General features: G+C 52.0%; 1 protein-coding gene across 6 annotated transcripts in view; it reads right to left on the reverse strand.

Annotated features, from left to right (window-relative positions):
* The window catches only part of Lingo1 (leucine rich repeat and Ig domain containing 1), a 181,200-nt gene that overhangs the window by 62,629 nt on the left and 101,243 nt on the right, over positions 1-17,328 (reverse strand). For all 6 annotated transcript variants that reach the window (XM_013112963.3, XM_040729781.1, XM_013112964.3 and 3 more), the window contains one exon: positions 4,230-4,387. The gene's annotated coding sequence lies outside the window, so the exon portion shown is untranslated. The remainder of the gene's footprint in view (positions 1-4,229; positions 4,388-17,328) is intronic.

Here is a 17,328-nt window from a genome sequence, read left to right on the forward strand (position 1 = left end):
GCTGCTGGGTGTGTGTGTGCAAGGATGGGGAGAGGCACTCTCAGAGCTGGAACACCAGAGCCAGGGCTGGCTGAGAGGACAGGCATGCAAGATCTCAGGGAAGAGCCCTGATCCTGGCTGGAGCATAGTCAGGATGGCAGCCATTGGGATATGACAGGTCTCGGGACCCTTGGAGAGGGGTGATGGTGGAGAAGAACTCTGAGAAGAGAGAGAGTGTCTTGATGGAGGATCTGAACTCAGCCTAGCCTTGACTCTAGCACCCATGGACCTGGCTTCCCAGACTGCAGAAGGTTAAAAGAGACAATTGAGGACAGGTGGACCATTTGGATACTCTTGCTCCCTGGGGTGCCTGCTGTGAACAGCGAGCTCAGGTAAGCACGTGCCCAGGGAAAATGTGAACTGTATCTTTGGGGAGAGAACTCAAAATAATACGATCTCAGATTCTGTCCCTTAGTGTGACATTGGAAGCAAAGCCAGTGATATTGAACAGGTCCGCGCACCCTCTCTTAGAGTCCCTTTTCTCAGATGGGTGGCTTGTGTACTCCTAAATGTTCAGGGATGGGCATGGGTGAGGGAAATAGAGATGACAGGATGCAGGGGCGTGGGATCTGGGAGACAGAGGATGGGGACAAAAGACCCCTCAGCTCTGGCTAGTGCCATGCTCTGAGCTGTGGTCAGATAACTGAGGCTCCTCTCACTTCCCCAGGTCCAAGACCAAGATCTGAATGTGAGCCTGATGGCCCAGACTCTCTAACTGGCTTCCCAGGCCCTGCTGTGTCCTCCTGTGCCCATTCGTGTCCTCCGGGTAAGAAGAGGGTACCTGACCCCGTGCTCTCTGAGTGAGTGTACTCCAGTGTGCAGGCCTGGTGGTCACAGGCCCAGCAACACCAGCCTGACCTGGCAGCATCTAGATGAGCGTCACCACACAATACCCTGCCTGTCTCCAAGTCTTCTAGGAAAGGAACACACATGGCTTCTTAGTAAAGGTGTCACTATCAGCCCAATGCCAGGCAGGCCGCCAACCCTCCCACACAGGAGTACCTTGGCACGCTGGGAGCTGAGGGTCACAGCTAGTTCTGAGGAAGAGTCATTTTCCTGGGGTCCCCAGGCTCTCACGAGTGCCTTCCTCCTCTTCCTCTTCCTCTCCTTGCTGCTCCCACCTCCAGGCCTCCCACCTGCTCCAAGCCAAAGCTTTAAACAGAGATCCATGGACCACCCCAGCCCCAAGGCCGCCCCCACCCCAGCTCTGATCACTCAGCTCTGTTGTTCCTGGTTAGTTTTTTTTTTCACTTCCCCCACCAGCCCTGTGGGCAGGGACCATGTCTGATTCATCTAGGCCATTCTGAGCAGGGTCTGGCACGGGAGTCCTGCCCACAGGCGGCAGAGCTGGCAGTGGGGACAGACAAACAGGGCCACTCAGTCCTCCCACCCCAGCACCCGTTCCCCTGCTGGAAGATGCAGCCCAGTGCCTGGCTCACATGGGGCTGGAGCCAGCGCACTGAAGACCCCGAGTCCTCGGGACACCGCACCCCCTGTCCTCGGGACACCTCACCAGCTGCCCACTGCTTAGCGGCAAAACACCCTACCTCTGGCCTGACCAGTGTTTTCTGAGTTGTTCTTCTCTGGCTAGGCCTATCCAATGTCCACTCCACACAATTAAGGCGGCAGTCCCAGAGTGCTGTGCCCCAGCCATGGGCAGATCCCAGCAAAGGTGGCTCCAGGGGGAAGCGTTTTCCTGAAAACTTAGCAAAGAGAACCAGCCTTCCTGAAACAGATGCCCAGGCACAGTGCTCTACAGGTCACCAGGGCCACTCTGAGCCCCAATCCACTTAGCCTTATCCACTCCCCTCCATATTAATCCACTCCCTCTGTCGGCACAGCTGGTTCGGCGCTAACCCAGGTCTGGCAGGACATACAGAAGGTACCACCCGCAACACTTCTGTTGTCAAGGTGCTAGAAACACGCCCGCTTTTTTTAAGCCCTCTTTGCTGACTCTCTTGTCTGATCACCACATGGCTCAGTGTTGCTCTTTGAAGGTGGGTACAACCGGTCTCGAAGGCCTCGGGCTCAGACCTGGCCCTCCCCCGGCTCAGAAACAAGCACTGAATGGGTGACTGGCCTGAACAGACATCACTGCTGAGGGCAGCTGTGCCAAGGCTGAGGATGCCACCGCCTTGAGCCCCTACTTACTTAGCCAAGTCCCCCACTGCTTGCCCGTTGCTCCTAAGCACGGGGTCAAGTTGGCTTGCTGGCAAGACACACAGCTCTCATTTTAATTAATTAAAGAAAAATCTAATCACTGCATTAAACTTCTCATTACTGCACTTGAATACCCGTTAAGTAAATTTAATTACCAGAGGATTAGGTTTCCAGCCTCTTTCATTAGCTTCTGATAAGCCAGGGAGGGAGGAGACATCTGGGAACAGAACAATGCTCTTCATAAGCCACAGAGGGCAGGATGGTCACTGGACAGGGCCCCCACCGTCAGGCTTTGGTGTCTGTCTCCTGGACACTAGCCTGGACCTGGGCCAGGGAGCCCTATTCCCAGGCTGCCTCGGGGAGGGTCAGGGGCTGGCGCTTGTCTGCAGTCAGGAGAGGGCTTCACATTCAGCCCCTGGTGTTATCTCTGCCCCACCTCTTTCCTGGAGTCCAAGGCTGCCGAGAGCAATGCCAGCAGCACAGCTTAAAAATAATACATCAGGACAGTGAGTAAAAGGAGTGAAGACAAAGCCAGGACCAGATTTATTGAATGTTTGTTTCCTGATGGCTTAGTAGAAAAAACCCCCACACCTTGTCCATGAGCTCCCTAGCAGCCAAGGCAAACAGAGCAATAGACTTTGGCACTGATACAGTAGCCGATGGAGTGTTTATGAGCAAATGCTCACTGCATCTCTGTCCTCCTACATGGAACATGAACCCTTGGAGATAACCACTGACTGGAAGAGCAAGCTGAGTTCCCCTGGAAAAGAGGGAACCTGAGGTGTCCCTAGAAAAGTGGATGAGGGCGGAGAACAAAGGGAAGACATAGGAAGGACAGGAAAGAGAAGAGCCGCTGGGCAGACAGAGGGGACAGCACCCAGTCTCCCGGGGCCAGAGACGCCTGCAGCCGCTCACTGCTCCCCTTCTCCAGAGAAATACCCTTCAAATGGGCTTGAGCAATGCTGGGCCCTGTGGATGGCTAATGGCTGACTAATGCAGAGCCGGGAGCCTGGCTCCTTACCCAGACATGGTTCTGAACTAGGCTACAGGACCCGCTGGACTTTACCCAAGATCATGCCCCAATAGACTCCCATTTCTGCCTCAACCCCCCTTTTTAACCCCCTCTTCTCCCGAGACCCTGCCCTTTGAAGATCCCATGCATACAAATCCTTGGCTCAAGCCCAGCTGGTGGGGATTCTGACTAACACGCTCCCCAGTGGATCCTTCTAAGTTTCAAGAAAACATGGATGTCTTCAACATCCCCCAAATAGGAAGAACACCCTGAGCTCTTGCCGGATGCCAGATGTCAGGTGGCTCTCTTGGTGGCCCTGCCAGATGAGGAAACTAAACTCAGAGAAGAGGTATAGGGATTCGTCTGAGGACCCACAGCATGTTCATATCCATTTGGTCTGGCTTCAGACTGTCCATTTGGGGTAAATTCTGTCTGCAATAACCATTTGTTACTTGTCTCTTTCAGTTGTAATGTCTCCCATCTCCTGTAGCAAGGTTTTGAGGTTTCTTTGAGAAACGACCTTCTCTCTGTCCTGGTTTCCTGACTGGGAAAGGTTAGATCCTGGCCCCTATACCAGCAGTGTCAAGACCCGTGGACCCAGTTAAAGGCTCAGGATGGTCCAAATCCTGCCAATGAGTACCAAGAGATCAATTCTAGAGCTTTAATTTCTGGGTTAATCTTCAACCCAGATTTAAATCTAGAAATACATTGACCTAGGTTGTGTCAAATGCCACTAAGAATACAGCCACCACCAAGAAAGGAACATAAAGGACACAGTCAGAAGCCAGAGTCCTTTTACAAAGTTGGATCTGCTGGATCAAGCTTTGCCTGAATCCCACACTACCACGAGACACTGGCTACATGAGCTGATAATTTCATTTCACTGAAACAGGATTTCCCCAACCCCGACTTATAATTCTGATAAGGAACATTCAAAAAAGTGTCCCTTCTCTTCCATGGCTAAGACCACTCAGGTGTCCCTAGAGTTAGGGAGCAGGGGTGATTGGGGTCCACCTACCGTAACTATTGCAGTGCTTGACCGCGTCCTGAAGCACAAGGAGCCCTCAGACCAGGTGGGGACAGGAATCAGCTTAAGGCTGGTCAGGACCCCAAGAGATGGGCAGGAGGCTGGGCAGTCCACAAACTCAAGACAGCCAGGACATTGCCTTGGGACCCCTAGAAAAGAGGAGAAACAGGAGTGAGCTGTAGGGGGTCTTAAAAAGGACAGAGGGGAGCCTGGCTGTGGTGGCACACACCTTTAATCCCAACACTCGGGAGGCAGAGGCAGGCGGATCTCTGTGAGTTTCAGGCTGGGCTGGACCGATAGCCTCCAAAACAATACAGAGAAACCCTGTCTCATAAAAACAAAAACAAAAAAAAAAAACAAAAAAAAAAAAGGACAGAGGGGTCAGGGGGTTGGGAGTGGGGCAGTGATATTGAACTACCAGCATAATCCGAGGTGAGATCAGCCCGGCTTGCCTTTGCTTCCTTAGCCTGGCAGCCTGTTCCTGCTCCTAGGTTCTCTAGGTGGCAGGAGGGCCTCTAGTCAAGGGTTTCCCAGTGAGGAGTCAGGGCTCCTCACACCCTCCTGTGTGAGCAATCAGAAGACCACAGGCTGTACCTTTACACTATGCTACTCACCCATTCCTGACTGGGGGCCACCCCAAGGATCCCTGCTTCTGCCTCATCTTCTCCAAGCAGAGACTCTGGCTGAGAGAGCGTGTAGTGACCACACACAGACCCTTCCAGAGCTGCTGGCCTTTGACAAGTCATCCCTACTTAAGGATGCTGGCTTTGAGCTCAGAGCTGTTCCATTTTGTCCTGGCACTATCTCTAGAGACAGAGACCCAGAATCATAGGGTCATAGCTCATTGGGGATCACTAGGCCCCCAGGAAGTGCCTCCAGATCTGCATGAACAATAGTTTTCTGCCCTGAGACCAAGGTTCTGCATGTGTGCTGTCACGTCCAACGTGGTGGTCATCAGTAACCCATACATATAGATATGTGGATAGTGAAGCTAACTTATTGATTGGTGTGTGTGTGTGTGTGTGTGTGTGTGAGAGAGAGAGAGAGAGAGAGAGAGAGAGAGAGAGAGAGAGAGAGAGAGAGAGAGAGAGAGAGAGAGGATTCTCTCCTCTGGGGACAAAACTCAGATACTCAGTTTCACAACAAGCTCTTTTAGTTACAGAGCTATATCCCTGGCCCACTTCATTTTATTTAAATTAACTTACATTTTAATTTACAGGTCACTAGTAGCTATCATACTGGACAGCCTAGCTAGATCAACCCTTGTCTACCTGAGCCACAGTCAACGGAAAATCTGAGGTTCAGAGAAGGGAAAGAATTTGCAAAGGCAAAACTATAACCCGGCTCCCTCAGATCTACCCTCGCTCTTCCAGGAGCCCACCATTCTTCTCACGGGTGGTCTTGGGCTTGCCCATCACTGCCCTAAACCCCATGCTGCTGCCCCAGGACAGTGCGCCCGGCTACCCTTTGAAAGGCTCCTCCTTTCCAAGCAGCTACTGCTTGCCTACCTGTCAGACCCCTGACCTAGCAGCCTTGAGAGGTGTCCTTGAGATTGCCTGGGAGAAAATGTTTCTGGAGGAAAAACCCTTCGGGAACAAAGCTGGCCTCTACTTAAATGTTACAACCGAGACAGCAAGGGGACTCTCGGCTCCTCTGCTCAACAGAATAGTGCTCAGACAATAAAAATAACCAACACAATATAGCAATGGTCCCCTGGCAATCATGGGTAGGAGAACAAGGGAGCCAGGGGCAGGGCACGCAGGGCTCTGTGGAGCCCGCTCATTCTTGCTGGCTGCGCTTGTGTTTCCAGACCACAGACCCACGTTATAGCTGACAGCTGAGGTCTAAGGGAGCCACACGTGGCTCTGACTCCAAGTAGCAGCAGAGGTGGGAGCTGAAACCTGGGTTCCCTCCTTCAAGGAGGGACCTCCCCACCTGGCTCCCCTGCCATGATAATAGCATTAAAAAGGAAGGAGTGGCTCCTTTAACAGGGAGGAAGCCATCCACAAAAGGTCAAGAGACACTTGTGCCACATTTTAACCCTGTCTTCACAGGAAAAGCCCAGAACCACCACGGCCTTGGCATGGTGGAATTGAGATAGAGTGGGATTTTTTTTTGTCTTCTCAGTTTTATCTCATGGAAAAATATACAGCAATTGAAAGCTAGAAATTCAAAATGTAAATGTATCAAAATAAAGTTCTTGAAAACACAAGGACACACACAGAAGGATGAAAAGTTATCCAATTGAAGCTACTACTGCATCTAGGGACCTTGACTGTGGGTGCAGTCTGTCTCCCAGTAAGAAGATGCAGACAGCTCTGCCAGCAGTGTCCTGGCCTGAGCCTACACTCAGCAGCAGAATGCCCAGGTGAACTCCCTCCCTCCCCACAGTGCATCAGGTAGTTGCTGGCATAGGTGACCTCAAAGGCCATGGCCTCCAGTCAGACAGGTGAAGCATAATGGAGGCCTGAGAGGTGAAAGTCGTCACATGGCTAAGCAGCAAACGTACCCCCACACCTGTGAGCCTCCTATGCATGCACAGCTTCAGGCCAGAGCTTCCCGAGCCTGTGTTAAAAGACAGATGATTCACAACACACACACACACACACACACACACACACACACACACACACACGCACGCACAATGTAGCTAGCTTCATCATCTGCTCATGCCTTTATCTGTTTCTGCATTATTTGTTCATTCACAGCACGCTTCTGAGGACATACTAAGTGCTAGGTGCCGTGTGGGTAGCGACAATGCAGGAGGGCATGAGACAGATGAGTCTAGCACTGTCATGAAGCCAGATATTGAGCAGAGAAACAAACAAGACACTTCCTAAGAGAGCCGAAGGCAACGGAAATCTTAACATCTAACGAGAGGAGGGCAGCAGGAGCAGGGCTGGGGTTGCTCTAGCCAGAGGGTCAGGGAAGTCTTCCTGAAGGGGGACACAACTGAACTGATGCTTCAGGAAGTGAGGCTGAGAGGCAGCTGAGGCCCTGAAGACCAAGGAGGGGGCTTTGCCTATCATCCTAAGTGCTAGGAAAAGCCACTGGAGGGCTTTAACCAGATAAATGCAATGATGTTTTCTTCATTGTTAAAAGTCCTTTCGAGCTGCCAAATGGAGCCGGGGAGGGGGGCAGTGGGCCGGCTGTCACAGTCACCCGAGGAGGGGGAGACAAGGCTGTAGAGTGCGAGGGGGAGGCTGCCCGCCTCAGCAGCACCAGCAGCAGTTGTCTGATGCTTGGGATGAGGAGGCGGGGTAAGGAGGCAAGAGGAAGAGTCCAGAGCCACATCCAGACACATGCTGCTCTCACAACCCGACCACCGACTTAAAAATAACTGGAAAATCACAAGCAGATGCGACACCCATGGAGCCGCCTACCCCTCCTAAGTCTCAGATCCCTGGGGGCGCACCTTCCTTCCCGAGCCCCCTTTCTGTTCCTTCGTCCTGTGCAGGGAACACAGGGAGAGATACAGTAGTCCTCGCCAGTCCTCAGGCAGGACCAGATGGGGTGGCTTAGAAGAGCCCTAGCAGGGGCCTGCTCAAGATTCTGCTGGCTGAGCCTGGGAGAGGGGACAGGCAGAAGTGATGGGAAGAGTGTGGAAGCTTAGGGCAAGGGGCAGTATGGGGTAGAACTTTGAGTTCAGTAATGGAGCATCCTAGATTGAGTTCCTGCCCTGCTCTGCCCTTGCGAGGTGTAGGGTCTGGGTTTGGCTATCTCATTTCTAAAGGCTCTGTTCCCTGGTATCTCTACACACACACACACACACACACACACACACACACACACACACACACACACACACACCACCATCATCATCATCCTGTCAAAAACTGGATGCAGAGTATTGAGAAGACAGGCATCAAGAATTGGCATCTAACTATCAGTACCCAGCCTCATTGGTTCCCTATAGAGGGCTAAAAGGTCAACCAGTCTTGGCTAGTTAGCTTCCAAGCTATTCTAAAAGGAAGTCCCAGAAATGCTATGCAGAACACTGAACAGACAGAGGCAGCCAGAGGAGCCTGTGCAGTTTGCTCCAGTCTCACAGGGATAGATGTATATCAAATAATGACAGAGACTCCAGCAGGCACAAGCAGGGCCTGTGTGACTTCCTTATGGACAAAACAACCGTAGTGGCTAGTAAGCCCAGTGGTTGATAGTGAGTTCCATGCCTGTGAGTGAGCACGTCACACGGGGCTCTGATGGGAGGCTCTTATGGAGGTGGAGGGGTGGTCGGGCTGGCTCCTAGAAGCTTGCGAAGGCACCATCAGGTCCTTCTGGCAACAAGACTGATAGACTCAGACAGAGCCTTGATGGTAGACCCAACCCAGGGGCGTCAAAAAGGAAGGGAACGATCCCTTGCTCCAATCCCTCCACTTGGAATATTAATAGGCAAATAGACAGGAGAGTTTCCAGAATCTGCCTAGGTGCTGTGAGTAGCTCCAAGAACCAGATGCAGAGTTCTTGAGGTCACAGTGACCAGCCACTCCAGCTTCTACTAAACTTACATTTAAAATTTTATTTGTTCATTTTATATGTATTTTTATATTATTTATATTATGTATTTTCCATGCTTGTGTACCATGTGCCCTTAGTACCTGCAGAGGCCAGAGGAGGGCATCAGATTCTCTGGGACTGGAGTTACAGATGATTGTGAGCCAGCATGTGGGTGCTGGAAATGGAATCTGAGCCCTCAGAAAAGTCATCAGTGCTCTTAACCATTGAGCCATCTCTCCAACCCCTACAACAGCTCTTGAAATGTTCCAGCCACCTCCAAAGAGCCATGCCCCCATCACCATATCAAAGGGTCTGCTCAGAGAGACATTGCTGATGTCCCTAGCAGAAGCCTCTGGGTCCTATACAAGACTTCAGGTTTCTGGCTAGCAGTGTGGTATTCATGGCAGAGAGAGCAGACAGGGCCCAGTGAGAAAGGATTGTAGACCAATGTCCTTCATGAAGATGAGTGCGCTATGTCCCCGAAGGCTACAGGAGAGTCTGAGATGCCCATGTGTTGGGTGGGGATTTGCACTAAACAGAAAAGTTGTTTCCTGTCATGTATTTCTTAAATTCCATCTGTGTACAAAATCAAGGCTAGATTATATAGGTCAAAGTGAGTGTGACCGAGACCAAAAGCAAAATAATGCCCAGGACAGCAGTCAGTTACATCATTATATGCTAGAGCATTTATTCTCCAATTCAATCCTCACCCACATCAGGAGCAAAAGGTTAAAGTGTATCATCCCATCCGACAGATGGGAAATTGAGTCCCAGAGAAGACCCTGGGTGCGCCCACTCTCAGCACTCAGAGACGAGAACAAGCCAGGACTCTGTAGGCCTGGAGCTGGGCAGAGAGGGGAGAACCATCTGTCAGCCTCCATGCGCTTGTGCCCCGCCAGAGGGTCCAGCCGCCCAGTGTCCTCCAGCACCACATGGCTGAGCCAGTGCTCTGACCCAACCTGGCCCCATGATGGCAGCTGAACACAATGAGCCTGTCCCCAGAGCATGCAGGGTTTAAGCAATAGCCTTTCGGCTGAATGTTTAAGAAGAAAATCCTTCTTTGAGAGAGAGAGAGAGAGAGAGAGAGAGAGAGAGAGAGAGAGAGAGAGAGAGAGAGAGAGAGAGAGAGAGAGAGAGAGAGAGAGAGAAGAAACCAGCAAAACCAGAGGAGGAAGACAGAGAGGGAGAAACTGCAGTCAAGGTCACAGGCACCAGTGCGGGGCGGGCATGGGCAAGGAGTCTTTAATCTGGGAGTTCAGGCTGAGGAAACTAACTGCTTGAAGCTGGAGTACATTACTGCCCTGAATGATCTGTCAGCTTCTATTAGGCTAAATATCTCTGTATAATAGGGAATTATCCTCCGAATAGGCAAAGTGCCTGCCTCTTGTGGGAGGGGCGTGGAGCCTCACACATGAGGGCTCTCCCACAGTAGGTGGTGCAGGGGACAGAATCAACCTGAAGCCTCCTCCCATTCCTCCTGGAAAGTCACCGACAGTAGCTACTTTGCCTGTCTAGTGGGATGTGGAAGGTACCAGTCTCCCTTCTCTCCAGCCTCTCCTTTAGCTTCCTCCTTTAGCAGCCTAAGAGGACGACAGACAAGTGTCGAAGCCTGACAATGCCTCTGGTGACCCGGGGCCTCTGTCCTCCGCCCGTTAATGGACCTGATTACACTCACTGACCGTGCTGGAAGCCCGTGTGAGGCTGGTGCCAAGCACAGCACAGAGGGGACAGCTGTGCCACCACTGGGGACCTTATTCTACCATTCTTTCTCATTGGGTCGCCTAGATGCCATAGCTTCCTCCAGTGAGCCTCCTGACCCTCTCCTCTGACCCTACCTCCTCCACCTCTGCAGTGAGACCCTGTCTGGGCCCACCCAAGGGGCAGTTCAGAGTCCCTCACTGAAGATGCAGCCCATGCTACCGCAGGGCATGTGCTGGCCCAGAGGGGTCATTCTGGAGGCACATCCAGGCAAGAGGCCAATGGGTTAGAGGACCCAGCGGCAGACTCCTTCCTCCTCGCCCCCACCCCTACAACAAGGTCTGGCACACAGCACAGATTTACAGTTATAAAGCAGGGGTTAAAAGGAGCTGGGAACAGATATGGCGGCTTGTCTGGTAAGTCTGAGGCCTACAGAATGGTGGCACTCATAGAAATGGATAAGCAGCTGAAAGCTGGCCAAGAAGCCAGAAATGCCAGCACACAGGTCTGCAAGAATAGGGAGGTGGTCAAACCATAGCAGGACACACACACACACACACGCACGCACACACACGCACGCACGCACGCACGCACGCGCACACACACACACACACACACGCACACACACACACACCAGTATAGTGAAAGGTCCCAGGGAAAGGAGAGCCTGTGCGTGTGGGATGAGCATCAGGGCCTCCACGCCTCCCTCAACAAGACATCCCATGCCTCCCAGGGGAACAGTTCAGGGCCCCTCTCTGAAGACACAGCCCACTTCTGCAGGGCACATGCTGCCCCAGGAGGCTATGCTGGAGGCACATTCAGACAAGATGCCAATGGGACACACACAAAAGAAGGTCGCCCCCGGAGCACACAGAGATACACTGTGCTGCCCCCATGCCCCCACTCCTACCCACACAGGTCTAAAGTCCCAGCCCAGAATCCCTGCATTCTGGGAGAACTGCTTGTTCATCCATCCACCCATGCATTCATCCAGCTAATTCCACTAATGCTCTGTGAGAAAAGAATACAAAACACCTAAGATACTGCCATAGGGCTCTCATGGCCTAGTGGGGCCACACTAGAAGGTGCAGACAATTCTGGGGTGGCATGAATGGAAGCCCCCTGGGCTTGGCAATGTGGTAAGAGAGGGAGTGTCACTTCACAGTTAGATTCAGGGAAGGGCTCCAGGGAAGGAATTTGAAGGGGTTTGGAGGAGGAAACAGTAGGGAAGGGCTTTGCAGACAGAGGTAGGCTGGAGCAATGGATCAGAGAGGAGCCCCTCCCCCTCCCTCAGGGTCTAAGGGGTTTAGCTCTTATCCACAGAGCCATCAGGATCATGAAGGGTTTTAAGTGGGGAATGACAGGGACCAATTTGTGCTTCAGAAAGATCTTGCTGGATGCCACCAGGTGGAGGATGGATTACAAGGGAGAAGGTGGCAGCGAGCCAAGCTGAACAGGGAGCGGAGGGCAGGCGAGGGTGGGGCCTGTGTGTGCTGTTAGGCGAAGGGGTGGGCGGGAGGGGCAGTCTGCAGTGAAGTCGCACTTGCAAACACCTGGTGCAGCACATCAGCAGCATGCTCTTGCACACCCTGGGTGCCTGCTGTCCAAACAACACAGTCAAGCCTTGCCAAGCCCTTGTAAGACATCAGCTTCTTTGATCTCCGCAAAGCTCAGGTGGCACACACAAGCCAGAATGTGTCCCTGGGTCCCACAATTCAGCAAGCATTTATTAGGAGCCTATTGCAGGCATCATTCTAGCCTTCTCAACAGCCAGGGGTGCTGAGACCCTGAAGCCATGCCCAGGAGTTCCAGGAGACCAACAAAAAGTCTGGCACAGAGATGCTGTCCGGAGCCAGGGTAGATGCATGGCAGAAGCTGCGGAATGAGGGACCTGGGGAAGGGTGGCCCACACGCAAGCCCGAACTGAGCTCCAGGCTGGAGGGAGAGCTGGAAGGTTGAGACACGGGACAGAAGTGTGGCCATGATGGGGGGCTCTGAACTCTATGGGCCAGAGCTGAAAGGATGCCAGGGCCACAGACCAGGAGTGTCAGGGTCACTAGGTCCACAGGAGAGGGCATGAAGGAAGGGCCTAAGGAGCATGAAACTGGGCTGGACCCCGTAAGGCGGCCACAGGGAGACGGCAAGTGGAGACACAGGAAGCTCTGTAGACCAGCACACACCTTGTGGACTGCGCTAGCAATACCCACTGTTTTGACCTTAGGCTACTTGCTCTACACTCAGCTGAGCCAGCTAGGAGCACTCAGATACATTCTGGCCTGGTAGGAGCCACCATGATGGATGGGCGCCTCCAAGGTTAGTGCCACTTCCTTCAAGTGCGGCCCTGTCTCCTTGGACACTCTCATTTGCTACTGAAGACCTGAAAGTCTCCTTCATTCCTGGGCCCTCCTCTTATCAGCAGACAGGGAAACCCTAACTCACAGCAACTAGTCTAGTGCCTGGCAGATACATAGGTGCACGCTAAAGATTGCCTCCTACCCCATCCTGGTAACTGGGCCTTTCGGAGCCTATTCCTCAGCGTCCCCACTACCCTGGGTACAATGTTTAGTTAACTGACATTGCCCTGAGTTCAACAACCAACCAGTTGGCAGCCTTGTGATCAGGCTCTAATACTGTCCAGGAAGTAAGTGGGGCAAAGATGAGCCCAAAGCCAAGGTCTCAGTGTCAGCTCTTACCACTCACATCAGCACTCTTAGAGATGTAGCTGGCCCTCGTGGGAATCTGGGAGGGTGGCTGGGGACAAGACACACACTCAGGAGAGCCCCTCTGCCCTCAAACCTGCCCCCAGATCTCCTTGTAGCAGCAGCCCTATGAGCTACTTCCTCCAACATACCCACCCAACACCTTGGAATCCACCTCACTGTGTGCCACGCCTGTCCCAAGCCAGGGCACTGGAGAGAAATGGAAATAAGTCAAAAGAAGGAACCAACTCTGGGAGAAGAATTGAGCCTGGAAACCTTCATGCGGGGGTGGCTTTCAGCTGACTGAGGCTCTCCTAGTGGGCTGTCCTATCCCTATGATCCTAAAAATAGCAGCTAAAGCACTCAGGGCATGTGTTAGGGTTTCTATGGCTGTGATGAACAGTATGACCAAAAGCAACTTAGGGAAGAAAGGGTTTATTTCATCTCACAACTTGTATCCATCATCCAGAGAAGTCAGGGCAGGAACTCAAGGCAGAAACCTGGAGAAAGGAGCTGATGCAGAGACCATAGAGGAACACTGTTTACCAGCTTCCTACTTATAATTTGCTTAGGCTGCTTTCTTATAGCATCCGGGACCATCCACCCAGGGCTGGCACCACCACCATGGGCTAGGACCTCCCATATCAATCATGAGTTAAGGAAATGAACTACACGTTGCCTACAGGCCAGTCTGGTGATGGAATTGTCTTAATTAAGGTCGCCTCTTCCCTAATGACTATAACTTGTGTCAATTTGACATGAAACCCCTCAGTACAGGGCACTTTCTCTATGCAAGCTCCATGTGAACAATCTGTGTCCAGAGATATCAGGGTGGATCCGAGGCCAAGGTTGCCCTCTTCTAAAGCTACCAGTTTGTCTCGGAGGTAGGCGGAGCTGCTGGCTGAGGTCTGGGTCTTGGCTGAGTGGGTACCATACTGCATCCAGAGCTCCAAGCTGAATTACTCCAAGTATTTTTCAGCATCACTTCAAGTGGAAAATGGTGGGGAAAAGAACATTCCAGAAGCAGCCTAGAGGCCACAAAGTCGGAAGCTGAGGAAAGCTGCAGCAGCAAGCCTAGGACTAGGTTGTAGGAAGAACTGAGGATATGATATAAAAGGCAGAGGAAAGGGAGAGAGGTCTCTCTTTGGCTTCCAATGGCTCTTTCCCCTCTGCACCCCTGCCTCAAAGCATTGCATCTCCATGGAGGGGTGAAGACTCAGGGGATGGGGCCTGGTGCTGCCCGTGGAGCCTGAACAGACTTGGGCAGAGATAGAGTGTTACAAGGAATAGGCCAAGAACTGAAGCTCAACAGAGAACTAGGGCAGCAGCTAATACACAGAGCAGAGAAAAGCCCAAGAGAACAGGTGTCACAGTGTCATACCAGACCATCCTTCCTTTGCGTCCCACAAGAAAGTCAACATCTAGAACTATTGGCAGTGGTAGGTGCGACCCTGAAGCAATGAGATCTTCCAAATGACTCACAAATGGAAAGACTCCTCCTGCAGAGAAATGTTAGAGGGTCTAGTCCCACTCAGAAGACATAGCTTCTTGGCGCATTAGTGGATTTTCAATTCCTGCAAGGAGTCTGAACATGAGATGGGGAACACTGGCAGCTAGAGGTAGAAGTCTCAGGTTCTAGCCTCCCTTCCCCAATATACTGTATGTCTTGGGCTCAAATGCAGCACAAGGAGCCCATGCCTAAAGAGAGGAAGGGGTAGCTCTCAGGCCTAGACTTCCTAGAAGCAAAGGAAGGAATGATTGTGAGGATATCAGGGTCACTGGGAAGAATCCTTCACAGATCTGAAATCCAGGGCCACAGCGTTTCAAATGCCTCTAGTGGAGCTGCTACATCCCTTTACCCTCTATGGAAGGTCAAACTTCAGATCCTGGGCCCTATAGGGTCTGCAGACAAGCTCTACCCATCCCCAACTCTGGAAGCACAAGATCTGTCCATATGCCCCAGACCATGGAGAAGGGCCTTCTGATCTACCCACAACCCAGTCACCATTCCTAGGGAAGGCTGGATTCATAACCCGAGCCCAGATGCAAAGGAGAGGAAGATTCAACAAAAGGTCTTGCTGGGCAGGGTGAGAGCTTGGAAGGTCCATCCCAGCTCCAGAGAATGGTAGGGGAGAATTGGAATCTAAGCTAGACCACTGATTTTGCTGGACAACCTCAGAGAGTCCTTTACCTTTTTGAGTTCCAGTTTCTCAATCTGTAAAGTGTGACAATAATATAAATCACTCGGTGTCCACACAGCATCCATTGTGCGAGAAGCTGTGGGATGACTGTCAGTGTCATCATCAGGCTTCTGCCCAGGGATTTAAGATTTGCTAGTCAAGGCTCAGAGCATGTGACATCAGCCTTAGACATCTAATAAGCCCCATGGGATGACAAGCAGAGCGTGTACAGGGAACATAGATGAAAGAGAGCATCGACTCTGGTTACACACTAGGCTCTGATTTTGGCCACACACTGAGCCCTGAGCCTGTTCGTGCATTGGGCCTGATCATACACCGAGGCCTGATCCTGGTCACACATGTACCCTGGTTCTGGTCACAGACTAAGCCTGGCCCTAGCCTAGTATCCCCCACACTATGAGTTCTAGTGTAGTCACCAGTTACTGTGACCAGACAGTACCAGGAGCCAATGTCCATCTAGGAGTCTATAAGATTCCTCATATTGTATAAAAAGCTTCTGCATTTACCCGGAATGCCAAGAGCACTCCTTGTGGACTTTAGGGGAGGGGACAGTATACTCTGATCTCAGGTGTGGCCCCGAGTGAAGTCTGTGGTGGCAATAGGACATGGCATGGTCAGCAACACCTATAATGCCACCTCTCATCTCTTCTTCCGAACTATCTCATCCTGGGTAGAAAAGGACCTGGCTGTTACTAAGTCCCCTCCTAGTCACTGTCTACACTATCTCTTTACTTCCTTCTGTGCTGCCGGCTTCTACCTGACGCTTTCCCTAATGTATGTAGGCATGTGTGCATGTGTGCACTCATACAGACACACGTGCAGAGACCAGGATGTATCATACACCTATCACTCCTGCCTTGGTCACCACCCATTTCCTGAAGAGTGTTGCTCTCATCTTTCATCCACAAGCCACAGCCTAGAGATGTTTCTCAGCTCTCCCAGAAGGCAGGAGGCTAGGAGCCCCTGGTGGGCAAGGGGAAAAGGCTCAGGGCTCATCATGTGGTGGGGACAGAGTCTATGGCAGGCTCAGGACATCATTGGGGCCCAATCCTATTTCTACTCATGTTTGGGGCACCAAGAGCTTTGCCTAGCTCAGTCTGAGGATAAAGGCTCCGGGTGGGGGCAGGCAAGCTCCACAGCTTCTCTAGGTCCAGAGAGACTGGGGGAGTCTTGGAGCTGCCGTGTTCTGCTCTGAACTGTGGAAGAACATTGTTGGATCCTTCCTCACACAGTGAGGCCAGGAACTGATCTGCCGCTATCCTTTCAGGGTGCTGAGGCCTGTGGGATTTTAGGGGACAATATGCTCTGAGTCCAGGGATGGCCTTGGGTGAAGACTAAGGTAGCAATAGAGAGACTCTGGCCTCAACAACACCAATACACCTCTCACCATCTTCTGACCAAACTGTTCTTCTCATGCACCAAAGACAGGGGAAGGGCATTAGAAGTTGGGGACTCTAGATCCATACCCTGGCTCTAAGCCTTAGAGGCTGTGTAGCCTTGGTAGGAGTATGTCACCTCTCTGACCTTCAGATCCCTCGTCTGAAGAGTGGGGCTGTAAACACGTAAACTTCACAGTGGCTGCAGCTAAGATACTTGCTATCTCCTTAGGGTGAACGGCCAATCACTCCCCCTCCATCCTCCCACTCCAGGCCTCTGCCTCTGGGAAGGTTGGAACTGTTTCAGCCAGAAGCCTGGGAGACCCTGCCACTCTCTAGGCCAGCACATTGAGTCTCTGCCACACACAGTACTGACCACCCATTCTTGGTCAGGTCCACCTCCACCCTCCAGAACACAGAGTTTTTCACCCTGCGCCCCTATGGCCATCACTCAACATTCCCCTGGAAGACAGACCTAAGTTGGACTAGATCCTTTCCACATGTAAAACTTAACTCCAAGGGCTCAGCAGTTAAGAGCACATACTGCTCTTGCAAAGGACATGAGTTCAGGTCCCAGCACCCACAGTAGAGCATTCACAACTGTCTGTAACTCCAG

The sequence above is a fragment of the Mesocricetus auratus genome, unplaced genomic scaffold, assembly GCF_017639785.1.
Source record: "Mesocricetus auratus isolate SY011 unplaced genomic scaffold, BCM_Maur_2.0 Super-Scaffold_100022, whole genome shotgun sequence".
Classification (NCBI taxonomy): domain Eukaryota; kingdom Metazoa; phylum Chordata; class Mammalia; order Rodentia; family Cricetidae; genus Mesocricetus; species Mesocricetus auratus.